Source organism: Callithrix jacchus, chromosome 5 (assembly GCF_049354715.1).
Source record: "Callithrix jacchus isolate 240 chromosome 5, calJac240_pri, whole genome shotgun sequence".
NCBI classification, from domain to species: domain Eukaryota; kingdom Metazoa; phylum Chordata; class Mammalia; order Primates; family Cebidae; genus Callithrix; species Callithrix jacchus.
The window spans coordinates 147,899,621-147,905,929 of record NC_133506.1 but is presented as its reverse complement, the minus strand read 5'-3'; the positions used below and the strand labels follow the sequence as shown (position 1 = coordinate 147,905,929).

The 6,309-nt window shown below is 44.9% G+C and overlaps 1 long non-coding RNA gene across 1 annotated transcript; it reads left to right on the top strand.

Annotated features, from left to right (window-relative positions):
* The first annotated feature begins 1,413 nt into the window (after positions 1 to 1,413).
* LOC144582843 (uncharacterized) lies at positions 1,414 to 2,829 on the top strand. Its single transcript, XR_013536294.1, has 2 exons — positions 1,414 to 1,548; positions 2,206 to 2,829. It is a non-coding gene; the product is annotated as an uncharacterized LOC144582843 (long non-coding RNA).
* Positions 2,830 to 6,309: the final 3,480 nt, after the last annotated feature.

Below are 6,309 nucleotides of genomic sequence, written 5' to 3'. Positions count from 1 at the left end.
ACCAAGCAATGGCAGCGATGCCTGTGAGCTTGTTCGCAATGCAGAATCTCAGGCGCCACCCTGACCTGCAAAATGAGAACCTGCAATTGACAATGTCCCCAGGTGATACACAGCCACATTAAAATCTGAGAGACCTTGTTCTCCAGAGTTTTAGACCTCTGTGAAAGAAGTCATTGCTACTGCCCTCTATTGAACAGAACAAAGGACAATCCAGCCTCCTCCCAGACTGCCTTCTCTCTCTTTAACCGTCAAATTAGCACCAACAGCCCAAGTATTAATTCATCTTCCTCCAAGCCTTTATAAAACAATGTGTGTATATGAAGGAAACTGTACTTAAAAAGGATAAGTTCATTTCAGTATGTTCCTGTAGCTCCTAAAAGTACATTTTTAAAAAAAAAAACAGTTTTAAATGCTTACTTCCATAAACAGTATACTTATTTCTCCCAGACTATCAATTTTGCCTTGAACTTTGACTCACTGGATGCCCACAGTCCCTGATATGTTCTGTGCCAGGCCACCAGCACAAAATGACCTTTCATTCGTGACAAAATTTAACTAATGGATTCTTGTGAAATAAAGCAGCAGGCAGGACCAGAAATATGGGAAGAAAAATGAGAGGGAAATGTTTATGACATTGATGCACCCCTGCCCCCAGGCTTTTCCCAAAAAGAGGATGCTGTCTATAGGGACTGGGCTTCTCCATAAACTGATCATTTTATTTCTAACTCTCTTTTCTTTCCCCATCACCATTTTGTCAGAGGCGTGGGAACCAGAGCAACTCCATCTTAAATAGGAGCCGGCTAAGACGGCTGAAACCTACTGGGCTGCATTCCCAGATGGTGAAGGCATTCTAAGTCACAGGATGAGACAAGAGGTCAGCACAAAGTACAGATCATAAAGACCTTGCTGATAAAACAGGTTGCAATAAAGAGGCCAGCTAAAACCCACCAAAACCAAGATGGCCACGAGAGTGACCTCTGGTCGTCCTCACTGCTACACTCCCACCAGTGCTATGACAGTCTAAAATGCCATAGCTATGTCAGGAAGTTACCCTATATGGTCTAGAAAAGAAAGGCACGAATAATCCACCCCTTTATTAGCATATCATTAAGAAATCACCATAAAAATGGGCACCCAGCAGCCCTCGGGGATGCTCTGTCTATGGAGTAGCCATTCTTTCATTCCTTTACTTTCCTAATAAACTTGCTTTACTTTACTCTGTGGACTTGCATGCAAGATTCTTGCATGAGATGCAAGAATCCTCTCTTGGGGTCTGGATCAGGATCCCTTTCCTGTAACAATTGGCCAAGGACCACATAGGTAGATGGCCATTTACATAACATTATGTCTGTTGACAGGAATTTCATGGGATGTTGTGGTTTTTGTTCTGCTCTGTTTTGTTTGAGACTAGCTGGGAAGTCTGGGGTATGTCCTGCTTGAGTACATTCATCTGGGCTGGTCTAGTGCCTGTGTCTGAGGGAGTCAGTAGAATGCTGAGATGGCACCAGGGGAGAAAGCTGATGTGACCCACTCTCTATTTTTTAAAAGGTATGAACCATCATGCTTTACCTTAAAATGCTAACGTTCAATAGCGGAGTGGTTTACTTTGAAGGTTAAGTTTTATTGTGCTATGGAAAATGTCATCATGATGTATGTATCAATTCCATCTCATCTGCTTTGGGAATTTAAATGGAGCAAGTACATAGATGTTGTACTCAAACTCATGGAGGCTGCATTTAAATAAATCCTTTAGGGCTGAACGCAGTGGCTTAGCCTGTAATCCCAGCACTTTGGGAGACTGAGGCTGGGGGGATTGCTTGAGCCCAGGAGTTAGAGACCAGTCTGGGTAACATAGAAAGACCTCATCTCTACAAAAAAAAAAAAAAATTTTAAATTAGCTGAGCATAGTGGGAGGCTGAGATGGGAGGATCACCTGAGCCTGGGAGACCGAGGCTGTAGTGAGCTGGGATCACACCACTGCACTCCAGCTTGGGCCACAGAGCGAGAACCTGCCAAATAAAAAGATACTTTGCCTTTCATTAGCACTTACTTCTTAATCTCAAGAATCTCCTCTCAGCCCTCAAAAGATACAATTGGTAACAATGGGGTTCAAGACACACTACCCCAAAATACTGCACCTTGGCACTGGGGACAGCAGCAACGGGAGGGTCCTTCTCATCTTCCTCTCGCTCTTCTTCCCCGAAGCAGCCAGTAGCAACAGGGAAAGAGTCTCCGAACCTTCCCCTGAAGACAGACCTCAGACTATTATTCAAGAGGCGCCCTCCCTCTACCCAGGCAAAGGAACATCCTTCTCTCTGAAGACGCAGGACCACAGAGAGGAGTGTAAACAGGCCCTGCCGAGTTCCCCACACTGCGATACCACCGGACCAGACTTTTTTTTCTATTCAATTGTACCTCTCCACCACTATCTACTTCATCAAAATGAACAAGAAAAATACACAGGTCTACTGGTTTCTTTGGGTGTTTCCTCATAAAGTCTCCTGCATCATGTAAAACTTGTATCAAATCCACTCGCATGATTTTCTCTTATTGATCCGCCTTTTTTTTTCTCATAAAGGCCTCGGCCATGATGGGAAGGAAAAATATGCCTTGTTCTCTACAGTACAGTTGATGTGAATGTATGCTCCAGTATTACTGGTGGCATCCCAGAAACTGTGTTCTCTGGAGGGTTTCTCAACAGCCTTTAAATAATCCCTAGTAAAACAGCAGAAAGAGCATTTCCAGGTGGCAATGGGGCTGGAAGTGATATGACGTTTGTACGTGATGAAATACTCATTTTCTGAAATAAAGAATCTGTGAAGAGAGGAATTACGACTAGTATTTACATCAAGTTTTCATAAACATCCCCAAATTCCAGGCACAAGACAAAAGGCATGACTCATCTCACAGTAGGCGCTGTGGCCGGGGAAGTGGCCCTTGTGGAGATTGCTTCCCTAATGACTGAGAATGGTACTGCTGAGATCTGTCGGAAGCTGATAATAGGGTATTTCACTTGAGTATCGCCAGTCAAAATCTGGTTTTTGATCAAGAGCATTTCCTCAGCTAAAAATGTCATGCTTCCAGATCTCGATGTGATTTTTTGGTAGATCATGACTGAAAAGATTGAACGCTTGAAAAAACAATCTTTAATTTTTGTGGTCTTTTGACTACATGAGATTATCCTGATGGCTGGGGCCTGAGTTATTCTATGTGCTGGAGCTTCAGTGGGGCAGGAAGTTCCTCTCCCCTTCCTATCCCTCTTCCCCTTAGCTAATCATGTCCAGAACCCCACCTGCAGGAGGCCTGCCTGTGGGTGGAGGAGGCAGTGCCTATAGGAGCTTGTTTAAAAGCCACACTTCAGGCCGTGCACAGTGGCTCACACCTGTAATCCCAGCACTTTGGGAAGCCAAGGCGGGAGAATCAGTTGAAGCCAGGATTTGAGATCAGCCTGGGCAACATAGTGAGACCCAATCTCTACAAAAAAATTTAAAAATTAGCTGAGCATGGTGGCACACACCTATAGTCCCAACTACTCAGGAGGCTGAGGCAGGAGAATCGTTTGCACCCAGGAATTGGAGGCTACAGTGAGCCATCATGGCACCACTGCACTCCAGCCTGGGCAACAGAGCGAGACCCTGTATCTCTCTCTCTCTCTCTCTCTCTCTCTCTCTCTCTCTCTCTCTCTCTCTCTCTCTTTCTCTCTCACACACACACACACACACACAGCCACACTTTGTGACCCCAGTCTCAGAGGTTCTACTTGTTCTGAGGTGGGGTTAGGAATCTGCATTTTCATAAGCACCCCACCAGATGATTCTGAGGAGTGATCGTCAGAACACGTTTAGAGAAGCAGTGAATAAGCCTAGTTAATTTCTCCTATTTTATAAAATGTTATTTTAAAAAACAGAAGTGTAAGATGAGGAGGAAGTAGAACCCTTGTACATTTAGTGTGAATGTAAAATAGTACAGCCCCTATGGAAATCAGTATGGCAGCTCCTCAAAAAGCTAAATATAAAATTACCATATGATCCAGAAATTCCACTTCTGGGTATACATCCAAAAGCCTTGAAATCAGGGACTGGAAGAGATATTTGCACACTCATGTTCCTAGCCGCATTACTCACAATAGCCAAGAGGTGGAAGCAACCCAAGTGCCTGACAGGATGAGTGCAGAAGCCAGACGTGGTCTAATCATACAACGGAACATGATTCAGCCTTAAAAAGGAAGGAAATTTTGGCCGGGCGTGGTGGCTCATGCCTGTAATTGCAGCACTCTGGGAGGCCGAGGCAGGTGGATCACCTAAGTTCAGGAGTTCGAGACCAGCCTGGCCAACATGGTGAAACCCTATCTCTACTAAAAGTACAAAAATTAGTGGGATATGGTGGTGGCGCCTATAATGCCAGTTACTCAGGAGGCTGAGGCAGGAGAATCGCTTGAACCCAGGAGGCAGGGGTTGCAGTGAGCCGAGATCATGCTATTGCACGCCAGCCTGGAAGACAAGAGCGTAACTCCATCATTAAAAAAAAAAAAAGGAATTCTGACATGCGACAACATGGATGAACCTTGGAGACATCATGCTGAGTGTAATAAACCAGTCACAAAAGGACAATACTGTATGGTTCCCCTTATATGCGGTACCTAGAGTGTCAGCTTCACATATACAGAAAGTAGAATGGTGGTTGCCAGGGGCTTTGGGGAGGACAGAATAGGGAGCTGCTTCATGGGTAGAGTTTCTGTATGGGAAAATACAGAGTTCTAGAGACAGGTGGTGATGGTGCCCAAGAATGTGAGTGTATTCAATGGCACTAAAGTGTCCACTTAAAAAAATGTTTGAGACGATAAACTTTGTTATGTGTGTTCTACCAGGATTTTAAAAAATAATTGAAAAAAAAATTCCATACCCCTTAAAGGAAAAGGACTTAACATGAAAAATAAATTATTATCTCGGTGACTGTTTTTCAGGTAGGAGATGGAAAAATACTAGTTAAAACTCACTTTTAAGGCTGGGTGCAGTGGGTCACGCCTATAATTTCAGCACTTTGGGAGGCTGAGGCTGGAGGGTTGCTTGAGCACAAGAGTTCAAGACCAGCCAGGGCAACATGGTAAAATTCCTTCTCTACGAAAAAAATGTAAAAATTAGCTGGGCATGGTGGTGTGCACCAGTAGTTCCAGCTACTCAGGAGGCTGAGGCGGGAGGATCACTTGAGCCTGGGAGGCCAAGGCTGCAGTGAGCCAAGATCGCATCGCCGCACTCCAGTCTGGGCCTGGCTGACAGAGTGAGACCCTGCCTATTTAAACAAACAAACAAACAAACAAACAGTCTAGGATTCAGACATTAATACACTCTCGCAAGGCCAGACGTGGTATAGCCAAGATCTGACTCCAGTCAGCTGACCCCACAGCCCCTCCACAGCTGTCCCCGCTGCCCACTCTGGTTCATTTCTGTTTGAGTGTAAAGACTAATAAGAGAGTGTGGTGCAGACTCTGAAGTTTCAGGTTTGGGTTCCTGAAATACGGCTGTGAAGGGAGGGAAAGAGACAGAAGTTTCCATTTTTGAATGTGTTCATCTGACTGACAGAAGACAGTAGTCTTTCGGAAATGCTGGCCTGGCATTCGAGGGAGGGGTGGATTTGGGAGCTGTTGTTGAGCTAATTAGTAAAAGCAGAAAGTGGGTAAGCTCAGCAGACAGAGAAAGGAAGACAAGGGACAGAAAAGAGGGAAGTGAGAGGAGCCTAGAGCCAATGTGAGAAGCTAGGGAAATGCCCACACTGTTCAGTAAGCGGACAGAGGAGCCAGCCAGGAGACAGGTGACAAAAGCAGCAGATGCACCCTGGATGCCCAAGATAAGCCTGAGAGGCTCTTACTGTTGCAAACTGCAATGTCATGGGCTACGCGAACAGATTAGCCTATGTAGATCATGTTTCAGGCCCACAGTTCTGGAATCTCCACAACAGCTATGTGAGGTCAGCAGACAAGTGTCATCGTTTCCACTTTACTAATAAGTCAGCAACCACAATATTGGTCAATTTCTCAAGGTCATACACCAAGACTAGTCCATATCTTCCAAGTCCGGATTCCCACTCCCTTATGAAGAGAGTGAGGAGTGGGAGAGCAAGCCACGGTAGGCAGCAGGGGATGCATCACAAGTAGAGACAAAAAAAAAGAAAATCCTAAAACCAATGATACTAGCAATTCTACACAAAATGCAAATGCACCTTCCTGAGAAATCTTTGTGCGGTGTATGTTCTACACAATTGCTGCAGTTATTGGCGAGTTTTACTAGTATATATGTAAGTTTCCGTTAACAC